Consider the following 12,929-nt stretch of genomic DNA (forward strand, 5'->3'; position numbering starts at 1 on the left):
AATGGGTTTATATACATTCTATCATTGATAATTATGATGGCACAGACATCTTTTGTCAAACAAAATATTTTGTTGTTGTTTAGTTACTAAGTCATGCCTAACTCTTTTGCAACTCCATGGACTGTAGCCTGCCAGGCTCCTCTGCCGGGATTTCCTGGGCAAGAATACTAGAATGGGTTGCCATTTTCTTCTCCTGGGGATCTTCCTGACCCAAGGATCAAACCTGCGTCTCCTGCATTGGCATGCGGATTCTTTACCACTGACCCACTGGGAATCCCATTAGTTGTTCCCATACTAGAAACACATCAAGTTCTACTTCAGGGATAATGAGCCAATATGATAGGACTTAAAAACTTTATATTTGTAGAATGTTCTCAAAAGGAAATTTTCTACTAAAATTTCTTTCTTAAGTCCATACATTTGCTTTACTTAAATCAGCTACTATTTGGTTAGACATGAAAATTCTTACACATGTAATCAGCTTTCCCTGGTAATAAATGCCTGAGGCAAACAGTGAGATGGACAGAAGTAATAATCCCTCTCTATATTATTCATAGTACGTCCTATCATCTACCAACATTACTGAAAACAATGAGGAAAGTTCTTACCCATCACATGACTCCTAAAGATAATTTCCTAATGAATATTTTCTTTTCTTCCCCCTGGCAGATAAAGTACTAAGTCAGGAAATGTCGGTAGACTCATTCCTGAAAGATTAAACTGTCTTGTTTTCCCTCCCTCAACTGCTTTCTCATCCATCTGACTCAGAAAGAGCTTGATAGGTAAAGGAAACTCCTCGTGTTGGGGTACGGAGTCAGGCTGGGGAGAAGAGGCAGAGGACAGACAGACCCCACATCCTAAGGTCTGAACTGATGCAGCAGGAATTTGCACAGATCTTCACTTTCATGCAGGATTCCCAAGGCCTCTTTATCCTTCAAAATTGCACCCTGGAATATGGGAAGGAAAGACTCAGTTAAGCTCCCACATGGGCATATTGTGTTTTTTGCTTTCCACCAATGAAGGTTTAAGTGAAAGTTGCTCAGAGGAAATTAACCATGTTCTCTATTGCTCTTGGCAAAATCTAGGTTTGTGTAATAGTCAGGACATACTGGGTTATGCTGTAGTAAGAAATAACCCCTAAGTTTCAGAGACCTAAGAAAAAAGGGTATTTCTCTTTTCTGTTACATGTCTCTCTAGGGTTAGCTGGACGCTCTGTTTAACACAGTCACTCAGAGACCCAGACTGACTAAACAGACTGCTTCTCAAACACTGTCAAGAGCACCAAAGGGTTTCACCTCTCACCTCCATGCTCTGGCCGGGAAGTCACGTGCAAACTTCCCCTCATAACTTATTGGCCAGAATTAATCCCATGGTCCCATCCAAACACAAAGGGGTCAGGAAGTGCAATCCTGCTGCTTACCCAGGAGGCAGAGAGCAGGAAACCCCTGGCCCTAGCACTTGACCACCTCAGCAGAGACCCGTCCCTCTGTTCTGCCTGTGCTTTCCTTATTCTGGAATTCTACTTTCCTCTTGATTTCCAGTAGTGGAGAGTGGAAGGAGAGGGCAGGTGTTGCAAGTGTGACCGGTCACCAGGAAGTCTTCGCTGAATGAATGCTCCTGCCGCCGTGTTCTTCACATCAGGAAACTAAGTCAGAGCAGAGCTGTCCCCAAGGGAGGTGCTGAAGCACAGTGACTCGCCAAGCTTCAGGGAAGGCCAGACGTGGGTCTCATCCTCAGCTGGGAGGGGCCCCCGACGTCATCTAATACAGCCCCGTCTTCTCAGGGTCGAGAACCGGGGCCCACAGGAGGTTTACCTGAGGTCACCCCAGAGGCAGGACTGGAACCCAGCTCCCCTAGGACCAAAAACAGAATTTTCTCCATGGCTCACCTACTGGCATCCTGGTCTGAAAGGAGTGGAGGGGAAGACAGAGGCTGGAATGCAGGGGTGTGGCCCCCGAGACATATAGCCTCTTTCTGAGGTCACTCGATCAAGGCCTTTCCTCCTGCTTAAACCAATATCTCTGGCAGGCCCCCCTTGGGAATGCCATTTCGTGTTGGCAAAAGCTGCCAATCCAGATGCTTCTTCTAGCTTCCTGTGACATTCGAGGAAACTGGAGCTGTGTATGTCAAACAGAAGAAAGTGATTCAGAGAAAGAAACACAGACACCAGAGGTGAACGGGATGAGAGCGCGGTTCACAAAGAAGCACTAACTGTGGGCCTTCCATCTGCCAGTCTGTCCAAGATTACGTACCCTGAGGGCTACAGTCTGAAATGTTCTGGTCTGTTTCACTTATCCAGTCCCACTAGGAGACAGACTTCCTCTGGAGTCTTGCCTGTGAACAGCATCAGCCCCAGGTATAGAGAGCCACAAGGCAACCTTTGCATAAGGTTCCATGGGTATTTGTTGAATAAATTCATAACAATGGGAAGTCATTTAAAGGTTCTAACACAGAGGTGACAGTATCATGTTTGTCTTTCAGAAAGATCAAGAGAGTGACATGTACAAGCAATGTTTGGGCTGAGTCAAGGATGGTACAGGAGGGGCTGGAAAATGGAGCATGTGAAGAACATTCCAAGCCAAGAAGGAGTATGAGGGTCCGATGAGGGGAATAAGCAAGATGCAGATCAACTTCATTTATTCATTCATCCACTCACTCAACCCATATTCTCTTCCCTTGGAAGTGGTAGTGAGGGTAGGAGAAGGTGCAAATGATAAAAACTCAATAGATAATGCCATGCCAAACCCTTTTGTCCACATTATGGCTTCTCCAAGACTGCCTGGGGAGTCGATGTGAAACCTGGGTTGCATTCTTCCTGCGCCCAGCACAGCTGTGCTTCACCAACCACTCCTGGAGAGAAGGACCCAAAAGCAGAAACATAACGGGTCCAGTAACCCCTGAACTGGACAGACAGACAGCAATAACGGAGGGCTGACAGGGATGGTTGTCAAGGAGGCATTTTTGGACCCAGGGTCAGAGTCAAGATGGATGAGACAAAACTATGGTGGAGACTGAAACCAGATTCCTGCTCTGCACTGCTCAGTGGGTTCTGCACTGCTCAGTGGGTCTCTGCTCTGCACCCCAACCCTGGCCTTGCATGCTCCCCTACTCTTCTCTGCTCCACCCCAGATCACCCCAACCCCCTTCACTCACTCAATTCCTCACCCAGCTGTTGCGTCCTTTAATCTCACAAGTCCCCAGGAAATGCTCACTTTAGGGGACTAGCTTGGGGATCCATGCATTTGTTCTTCTGATTCACAGATTTTTTCTTCGTCAAAGAGAATAATCACAGGGAAGTAACAGCTGGGTGCTATTTTTATATCATCTTTGTGATTGAAGAAAGCCCACTTCACAGATCACCAAGATTACCATTACCACTGTTACCAACCTGGGTTCCTGGACTCCTTTTAATCAGCAGCAATTGAGAAAAGGCCAGATGAGAAATTCAGGCAAGGCTTTATTGAAGTTAGCGCTGCAACATGGGGGAGTGAAAACAAGTAACAGGTGCCCTTGTTTGTTCCCTGAGGTGGCGGGGGCGGGGGGTAGGTGAGCTGGTTGCTTAATTGGGGTGAGGGGCAGGGGCAGATCAGTGGCTTAGGTGGTCTGCCCACCCCCTTGATGGTGCTGTAGGAATCATGTGCCATTCCTTGCTTTTGCTCCAGGCACTCAGAAGGGGCAGTTAGGTTTTGGCCTTTCTGTATCATGTTGTTCATAATTAGCCCCAATTGTGCATGTGTGCAATTATGCGTAGTCCCTTAGGGTTTCTTGGTATCCTGTTGCTCGAGGAGTTGGTTGTCCAGGTGCAAGCACTGCAGTAAAGGGCCCTAGGTCTCAGGGCCCAGGCTACATCGCTACAACTACATAAAGTTCACGAGGAGCCCCAGCAACTTGTCAGACCCCTGGGGAAGCCCAAGCATATGGCCTCTCCCAGCCTCAGGAAAAAAGCATCCAACGTCAGGAGAGTCATGTGGCAGCCTTTGCAAAGATGTTGCTGCTGCTGCTGCTGCTGCTAAGTCGCTTTAGTCGTGTCCGACTCTGTGTGACCCCACAGACGGCAGCCCACCAGGCTCCGCCATCCCTGGGATTCTCCAGGCAAGAACACTGGAGTGGGTTGCCATTTCCTTCTCCGTTGCAAAGATGTTAGAACACCTGTAATTAAAAGCAAACCCTGATTAGTCTGCGTGAGGGCAACTTAGTTTCTTCCTCAAATCCGAGGCAAATTGACTTTCCTCCGGTGGGCCAGAAGGAGAAGCACCTCCAAGGTGAGAGTCTCCCAGACTTGAAGCAGTGGTGGGGGAGGAAATCCCAGCTTGAATAACATGTCAAAAATAATAATCTTGTTATTTAAAGCAGGGACACAGGGAGAATCCTGTAAAAGCACTGATGACATTGCCATTAATGCCAAGAGAGTTCAACATGACTGATGGCTCCAATAAACAGCCAGTGAATCAGAAGTGATTGATTAGTCTTCTCTTTAAAGCGTGGCCAAAAACTGCCTCGGCCAGCATCCTTGCATTTTCCACCGGTGAAAAATGCACGTTCGAATAACGTCAGCTGTATTAAATGATCACCCTTCTGCAAATCAATCTGCTAATACCTGCCCAAGATGTGAAGTCTAGATCTGGGGATGTGTTATATATATGTGTCTGTGTACAAGCTTCCCTGTGCTGTCACCCTCTGCTCTGGAAGGTCAGTTAAAGCTGGGGTGCATGAGGTTGACTTCTAGGGGTGGTCTCAGAGAAAGGTGTGAGGGAAGCAGGATGGAGGGGGGAAACCAGCTGAGCAGGAATGTGGACTCAGCTGGGCCAGCTTCATTTGGAGCTTACGGGAGCTCTAGATCATAGCTGTCTAGATGTCACCCCCCAGAGTCACCCCCACACAGAACTGTGGCAAAGAGAGCAGCTGGGTTGTAGCCCATGTCCGCCTTTGCCCGTGATCTGTAACGGGAGAGATGGAGGTAACCTCCCAGGTGAAACTCCTTCCTGGCAGGGGCACCACTGCAGGGAAATGGGCATCAGTGAGGGGTTAGCAGCCAGCACTTCCAGTAGCTGGGCGATGCCTGCACTAATCTGTAAAGGTCACTGGGGGAGGGGCACCAGCAACATCCACTGTGCCAATGGTCTCAGACCTGAGTGTCTGTAAAATTCTCTGCAAGGCTTCTTAGCACACAGACCACTGGGCCCCAGCCCCAGAGATTCTGATTCAGGAGGTCTGGGTTGGACTGACAAAGTGCATGTCCAACAAGTTCCCAGGTGATGCTGATGCAGCTGGTCCAGACGTCATTCTTTGACAGTCACCTTCTCTTCCCTTCCCCTCTCTTCACCCTGTCGCCAGAATGGAAATAACCTCACTTGGTTCACCCAACACTTGGTCGATTGCACCATACAACCACGGCTGCCTCGGGTGATGATCGATCTTCCTTGTTGTTTAGTTGGTAAGTTGTGTCTGACTCTTTTGCGACCCCAGGGACTGTAGCCCACCAGGCTCCTCTGTCCACGGGATTTCCCATGCAAGTATACTGGAGTGGGTTGCCATTTCCTTCTCCAGGGGTCTCTCTGATCCAGAGATCGAACCTGCGTTTCCTGCATTGGCAGGTATATTTTTTACCATCTGAGCCACCTGGGAAACCCCATTATCTGCTCTAGGTAGCTGCAAATAGAACATTCACCTTTAAATGCTTTTGACAAACACATCCCAGCTCAGTGCCCAGTACACGATAGGTCTCAGTAAATGTCTTGAGTGCATACATGAATGCCTCAATGTAAAGGCAACAGTGATGTATAAAAATATATACTGTCCCAGGGGTCAGGAGCAGGCTGCTATTTTAATGTTGCCTTGCTCTACGAATGACTGCAGAAGTCACATTGGAGGGAAGGAAGCTCTGATTGTTTTGAAAAAAAAAAAACACATCTATGAATCTTCTCACTGGCAGAAGTGAAGCAAAGTTGGGGGCATGAAAATCAGAGGCTGAGCTGTGCTGTTGTAATAATGTCAGAGCCAGTCTTCACTGTAGAGAAGCACCTCTAAGAAAGATTGCAATAGTGATTGGGAAGAAGATCATGGATGTTAGTGATGTGGGGCCCAACAGGTCAGGGTCCTCTGTTGGGGAGAGAAGAGGGGCACCAGCAACATGGCCTCAGCAGAGGCCATGTTGACCCACACCAAGCAGCGGCAGGCTGGTGACCAAGGAGAGAGAACCAGTCTGGGCAAGCATCCTGGGTGGCCAGGGGCTTTGAGATCCACAATAAGATATTAGCCTGTTCTCTTACCCATAATATAAGTCCCAGGTCTTCAGAGAGATTGCAAAGCAAGAGACAGCCTGGTTTAGGCTAGGCTTTGGAGAAGCGTGCAAGGTAGGCAAAGAAGAATCAGTTTGGATAGGTGAGTAATGAGAGAGTAAGGGATGACCCAGGGGCCTGGAGCATGTTCAGGTAAGAAGTTGACTTGGGAGGGTGGCCAACTGCCCCTGCTTGCCCTGGAAGGAGGAGCTTCCCAGGTGATAGGATTTTCAATGCAAACACTGGGAAAGTTCCAGACGAACCAGGATAAGTTGAGAAACCAACTAGATGGGGTGATCAGAGAAAACCAGTGCCCATGAAACCTGTAAACACTCCTCCAAGATCTCCCTAAACTGTCAGGAGGAGAAGTGGTTAAAAACTGGCCTTCTTTCCATCTCTCAGAAAAGGGACTGGGCTAGTTGGCTAGTAAAGGGATGGGTGACCTTGAAGGCTGCCCATCTGGGGGACATGCAGGATATACCACTATAATCTGAAGGTATTTTGAAAATTTGTATCACAGCTAATGATTTTATACTAATCTTCACCAGGGGAGAATAGCCAGCAAATGTGATGTAGTGGACCCAGCAGTGAACTAGGAATCAGAAGATTTCAGCTCTTGCCCAGCCCTTCCACCAACCAAGCTGTGGGACCACAGATAAGTCAATTTCCCTCTCTGGGCTCCTTTTTTCTCCCTTGTAAAAATGAAGGTTTCAACTAGGTCCAGGGTTTTTACGTACCATGGATCCCTTTGGCAGTTTGGTGAGGCTTCTGGACCCCTTTGCAGAATACTGTTTAAAAGTGCAAAAAATAAAACTGAATTTGCAAGGGAAACCAATTATCATAAAGTTATCAACATACTGAGAAAACCACATTATATAGCAACATATAGGCTTATTCATAAATGCAACGAAGAAGAACCAGCAGTGGGCTTAACAACTGTAATTTCAAAGTAGTTATAAATATAAAAAATATTTTAGGATATCTGCAACAACTATAATTTGATGTGAAAATATTTGTGACTTTTATTGGTAATAATGTCACAGGTGCTGCCAGGGCAACCATGGTTTATTGCCCACATTTGTAATGTAGGAAGGAAATGTCACATTTCAGTTAGAGGTTTGTGAAAATAAAAATGGGGAAAAAAACCCACTTTTTTCCCTTTCTACTTTCCTCTAGTTTTATCCACAAACCCTATTGGGAGCTGAGTGATCCCTCATCCTTAAATTCATTATGTTGAAGTCTTAACACCCAGGACCTCAGAATAGGGCTATATTTGGAAATATGGTCCGTATAGTCAAGGCTATGGTTTTTCCTGTGGTCATGTATGGATGTGAGAGTTGGACTGTGAAGAAGGCTGAGCACAGAAGAATTGATGCTTTTGAAGTGTGGTGTTGGAGAAGACTCTTGAGAGTCCCTTGGACTGCAAGGAGATCCAACCAGTCCATTCTGAAGGAGATCAGCCCTGGGATTTCTTTGGAAGGAATGATGCTAAAGCTGAAACTCCAGTACTTTGGCCACCTCATGCGAAGAGTTGACTCATTGGAAAAGACTGTGATGCTGGGAGGGATTGGGGGCAAGAGGAGAAGGGGACGACAGAGGATGAGATGGCTGGATGGCATCACTGACTCGATGGACGTGAGTCTGAGTCAACTCCGGGAGTTGGTGATAGACAGGGAGGCCTGGCGTGCTGCGATTCATGGGGTCGCAGAGAGTCGGACACGACTGAGCAACTGAACTGAACTGAACTGGAAATATGGTCCTTAAACAGGTAATTAAGTTAAAATGAGGTCAATAGGCTGGGCTCTAATCCAACAGGACTGGGGTCCTTAAGAAAAGAGGAGATCAGGACAGGCACACACAGAAGGAAGAGCGTGTGAAGACACAGGAGAAGGTGGCCATCTGCAAGTCAACAGGAGAGGCCTCAGGAAAAATCAAACCTGCAGACACCTGATCTTGGACTTCCAGCTTCTAGAACTGTGAGAGAATAAACATCTGTTGTCTAAGCTGCCCAATCTGTGGTGCTTTGCTATGGCAGCACAAGCAGGCTAACATAAACCTCCAAGCCATAGATGCAGTTGAAGAATTCCAGATTATAAACAACAAGGACCTATTATATAGCACAGGGAACTATGCTCAGTATCCTGTAATAAACCATAATGGAAAAGAATATATATGTATAACTAAATCACTTTACACCAGGAACCAACACATTGTAAGTCAACTATACTTCAATAGAACTTTTTTTTTTAATTAAAAAAAAAGAATTCCAGATCAGAACGGTCTCTAATATTCTTTGACTCTGCCCACGCTAACAAAGCTCTCAACACGGTAAAAGAAGGGCTCTGAGAATGAAGGTGAAAGGACATGTTCTTTGAGCCACAAGACAGAAGGAGAAGGATTCCCACATGCTCCAGGCTCCCTTCATTTAATATGATGGCTGGTGGTCCCCAGCGTGCTAAGAATCTCACCACCCACATACTCTCACCTCTGAGAGTATGTATGATCTGCAAGCTCTCGAGGGCAGCCCCTGTGCACCTCACAGTGTATCTGCAGAAACCTTCAGCCCGGATGGATTTATGACCTTGATCCCAGGACACAGTGGATGGTGCCTGCCAGCAAAAGAGCAAGGTTTGAGGAGTATCTCCTGCCAGTTCCCGGTGAGAAGCTGATGTTCATTTTTCCCGAGCTCTCATCACTTTCCCAGCACCAAGGGCCTGTCACAGGGCTACCACGCCCAGCCAAGGGGCACGAGATGTGGGCATGGTGAGGATGGGTCTGGATTCCCTGGAGCTCATGATGAGGAGCCAGAAAGTAGAAGAGAGTTGGGGCCTGAGGAGGGGGACAGGGAGCCCAGGGAGGAGAGAAGGTGAAGACAAAGGAGAAGGGGATTGTTGAGCAGAAAGGAAGAAGGTAAAAGAAAGGAGATGGAGGGAGAATGAGATAGTTAGATGTGGGAGACAGGAGAGAAATGGAGGAAGAAAGAGAACAAAGAAAAGGAGAATGGGTGTGAGCAGTTAATTCTGCCTTCAGGGAAGGCTGTCTAAGGCTCTCTGGCTTCTCCAGGGACTTCCATGACCCAAGGCCAATGAGAACCAGGAGAACACAGAGAGGACCCCTCCCCTTCACGTCAAATGTGGAGCCTCAGCAGCTCCCACATCTGTTTCAGCAAACGGCATTTGCACAAAAGGCATTCCCCTGCAGAGCCTCAACTGCTAGTTCTGGGGAGGCAACACAAGAAGAGGCTGCTCTCAGCCTGACCTGTGACCATCTTTGAAGGGAGCTGCCGCCATTCATGCAGCAGGGTGCCCCACCCACAGCTGGACAATGACGCCTCTCCCCAGAGCCCCAGTCCTCCGGCTTCTCGTGGAAAAATCAATGACAGGGTTTATTTTCTTGATGCCGGCTTGTTTTTCTACCCTGTCGGCCCTGATGTGATGCTTAATACTTCCCTGGGGAGTTGGGTGAAGCCACTGCAATCTCTTAGATAAATACCTAATTAGGATGCTTCTGAACAGAGTACTATTTACTTGGGAGAATGTATCTTGGGTCAGTGTGCAATTAAGGAGGTTATTATTTTCTCAAGAGAAAGTGGTGGTTCCGGCAGGTTCTGTACTTAAATATGTCATTAGATGCTTAAAGCATCTGGGGTACCTGGAAATCACTATTTATTTTTAAGAAACTCACCTATTGCAACATTCATACCACTGAGCCACTGGGATGAGGAGAGACAGATGATGGTTCTAACTATGCAGTTGAGGGAGGCAAAGCCATACTCTGGGGTCACCATTCAACTAAACCAGTAGCAATGAATGATGTAAAACTAAATAGGCCCATTGATTCAGCCAAGAATCAAATCTATACTGGCAGTGGTGCTCAGTGTTTCATTTAGGAGTTCATTTGATCCTCAGCACAACCCTGCAAGGGGCTCTTCTTCTTTTTCAGGGAGTAACACCCCACACTGAATTTTTTCCACTTAAAAAAATTTAGGAAAATCCCTGGTGGTCCAGTGGAAGATTCCATGATTTCACTGCCAAGGGCACAGGTTCAATCCTTGGTTGGGGAACTGAGACCCCATGAGCCATTTGGCATGGCCAAAAAAAATATTGATACAGTCTTTAGAGTTCACATTCTCTTTACAGTTACTACAAAATATTGACTATGTTCCCCATATTATACAATACATCTCTGAAAATACATCTTATACTCAATAGTATGTACCTTCTACCCTCCTACCCCTAAACTACTCCCCCAACTAGTAACTACTAGTTTGTTTTCTATATCTGTGCGTCTGCTTTCTTTTTGTTATATTTGCTTGTTTGTTGTATTTTTTAGATTCTACATAGAAGTGATATGATATAGTATTTGTCTTTCTCTGCCTGACTTATTTCATTTAACATAATGCTCTCCAAGTCCATGTTGCTGCAAATGGCAAAATTTTGTTCTTTTTTATGACTGAGTAGTATTCCGAGTAGTATTCCATTGTATATATACCACATCTTCTTTATCTATTCATCTGTTGATGGACACTTAGGTTGCTTCCATATCTTGGTATGTTACTATTCTTATTTTACAGGTTAGGACATGAGGTCAGTGAAGAAATGTGCCCAAAGTTAATGAATCACAAAGCCACACCAAGGGTGCCCCAATATGATAATACTGGATTATAGCTGAAAGGGATGCCAGACATGGACTCTGTCTAAGGAAGAGTGCTTTAGTCAGTTCAGTTGCTTAGTTGTGTCCAACTCTTTCTGACACCATGGACTGCAGCACGCCAGGCTTCCCTGTCCTTCACCAACTCCCAGAGCTTGCTCAAACTCATTTCCATCAAGTCAGTGATGCCATCCAGCCATCTTATCCTCTGTCATCCTCTCTTGCCTTCAGTCTTGCCCAGCATCAGGATCTTTTCCAGTGAATAAGTTCTTCACATCAGGTGGCCAAGTATAGAAGTGTCATCTTCAGCATCAGTTCTTTCAATGAAATTCAAGACTGATTTCCTTTAAGATTGACTGGTTGGATCTCTTTGCTGTCCAGGGGACTCTCAAGAGTCTTCTCCAACACTGCTGTTCAAAGCATCAATTCTTCAGCACTCAGCTTTCTTTATGGTCCAACTCTCACATCCATACCTGACCACTGGAAAAACCATAGCTTTGACTAGATGGACCTTTGTCAGCAAAGTAATGTCTCTGCTTTTTAATATGCTGTCTAGGTTGGTCATAGCTTTTCTTCCAAGGAGCAGTGTCTTTTAATATATCATGGTTGCAGTCACCATCTGCAGTGATTTTGGAGCCCAATAAAATAAAATCTGTCACTGTTTCCACTGTTTCCCCATCTATTTTGCCATGAAGTGATGGGGCCAGATGCCATGATTTTTATTTTTTGAATGTTGAGTTTTAAGCCATCTTTTTCACTCTTCTCTTTTACTTTCATCAAGAGGCTCTTTGGTTCCTCTTTGCTTTCTGCCGTAAGAGTGGTGTCATCTGCATATCCAAGGTTACTGATATTTCTCCCTGCAATCTTGATTCCCGCTTGTGCTTTATCCAGCCCAGCATTTCACATGATGTATTCTGCATAAAGGAGAAGGAAATAGCAACCCACTCCACTCTTGCTTGGAAAATCCCATGGATGGAGGAGCCTGCGAAGAGTCGGACACGACTGAGCGACTTCACTTTCACTTTTCATTTTCATGCATTGGAGAAGGAAATGGCAACCCACTCCAGAATTCTTGCCTGGAGAATCCCAGGGACAGCAGAGCCTGGTGGGCTGCCGTCTATGGGGTCTCACAGAGTCAGAAATGACCGAAGCGACTTAGCAGCAGCAGCAGTACTCTGCATAAAAGTTAAATAAGCAGGGTGACAACATACAACCTTGATGTACTCCTTTCCCATTTTGGAACCAGCCCTTTGTTCCATGTCCAGTTCTAACTGTTGCTTCTTGACCTGCATACTGGTTTATCAGGAGGCAGGTAAGGTGATCTGGTATTCCCATCTCTTTATTTTATTTTTTTAATTTTTTAAATTATTTATTTATTTTAATTATTTTTATTATTATTTTTTACTTTACAATACTGCATTGGTTTTGCCATATATCAACATGCATCCACCACGGGTGTACATGTGTTCCCCATCCTGAACCCCCCTCCCACCTCCCTCCCCATACCATCCTTCTGGGTCATCCCAGTGCACCAGCCCCAAGCTTCCTGTATCCTGCATCAAACCTGGACTGGCGATTCGTTTTTTATATGATATTATACATGTTTTAATGCCATTCTCCTAAATCATCCCCCCCTCCCTTTCCCACAGAGTCCAACAGACTGTTCTATACATCTGTGTCTCTTTTGCTGTCTCCCATACAGGCTTGTCATTACCATCTTTCTAAATTCCATATATATATGTTAGTATACTGTATTGGTATTTTTCTTTCTGGCTTACTTCACTCTGTATAATAGGCTCCAGTTTCATCCACCTCATTAGAACTGATTCAAATGTATTCTTTTTAATGGCAGAGTAATACTCCACTGTGTATATGTACCACAGCTTTCTTATCCATTCATCTGCTGATGGACAGCTAGGTTGCTTCCATGTCCTGGCTAATATAAACAGTGCTGCAATGAACATTGGGGTACACGTGTCTCTTTCAATTATGGTTTCCTCG

General features: G+C 45.8%; 2 long non-coding RNA genes across 8 annotated transcripts; one reads left to right on the top strand and one right to left on the bottom strand.

The window, feature by feature from the left end:
• Positions 1 to 340: 340 nt before the first annotated feature.
• LOC147349118 (uncharacterized) lies at positions 341 to 3,525 on the bottom strand. 7 transcript variants are annotated; one of them, XR_015150316.1, is made up of 4 exons: positions 3,213 to 3,379; positions 2,746 to 2,850; positions 1,421 to 1,853; positions 341 to 947 (listed from the first exon to the last, which is right to left on the bottom strand). It is a non-coding gene; the product is annotated as an uncharacterized LOC147349118 (long non-coding RNA). The 7 variants fall into 7 exon arrangements; XR_015150314.1 differs by having other exon boundaries at positions 3,166 to 3,379; XR_015150317.1 differs by lacking the exons at positions 2,746 to 2,850; positions 3,213 to 3,379 and adding an exon at positions 3,389 to 3,525.
• Position 3,526: 1 nt separating this feature from the next.
• LOC147349119 (uncharacterized) lies at positions 3,527 to 8,879 on the top strand. Its single transcript, XR_015150319.1, has 4 exons — positions 3,527 to 4,262; positions 4,351 to 4,689; positions 5,335 to 5,434; positions 6,827 to 8,879. It is a non-coding gene; the product is annotated as an uncharacterized LOC147349119 (long non-coding RNA).
• Positions 8,880 to 12,929: the final 4,050 nt, after the last annotated feature.

This window comes from Bos grunniens, chromosome 21, assembly GCF_055505025.1.
Source record: "Bos grunniens cultivar Pamir isolate PY7600 chromosome 21, Bosgru_T2T1.0, whole genome shotgun sequence".
NCBI lineage: Eukaryota > Metazoa > Chordata > Mammalia > Artiodactyla > Bovidae > Bos > Bos grunniens.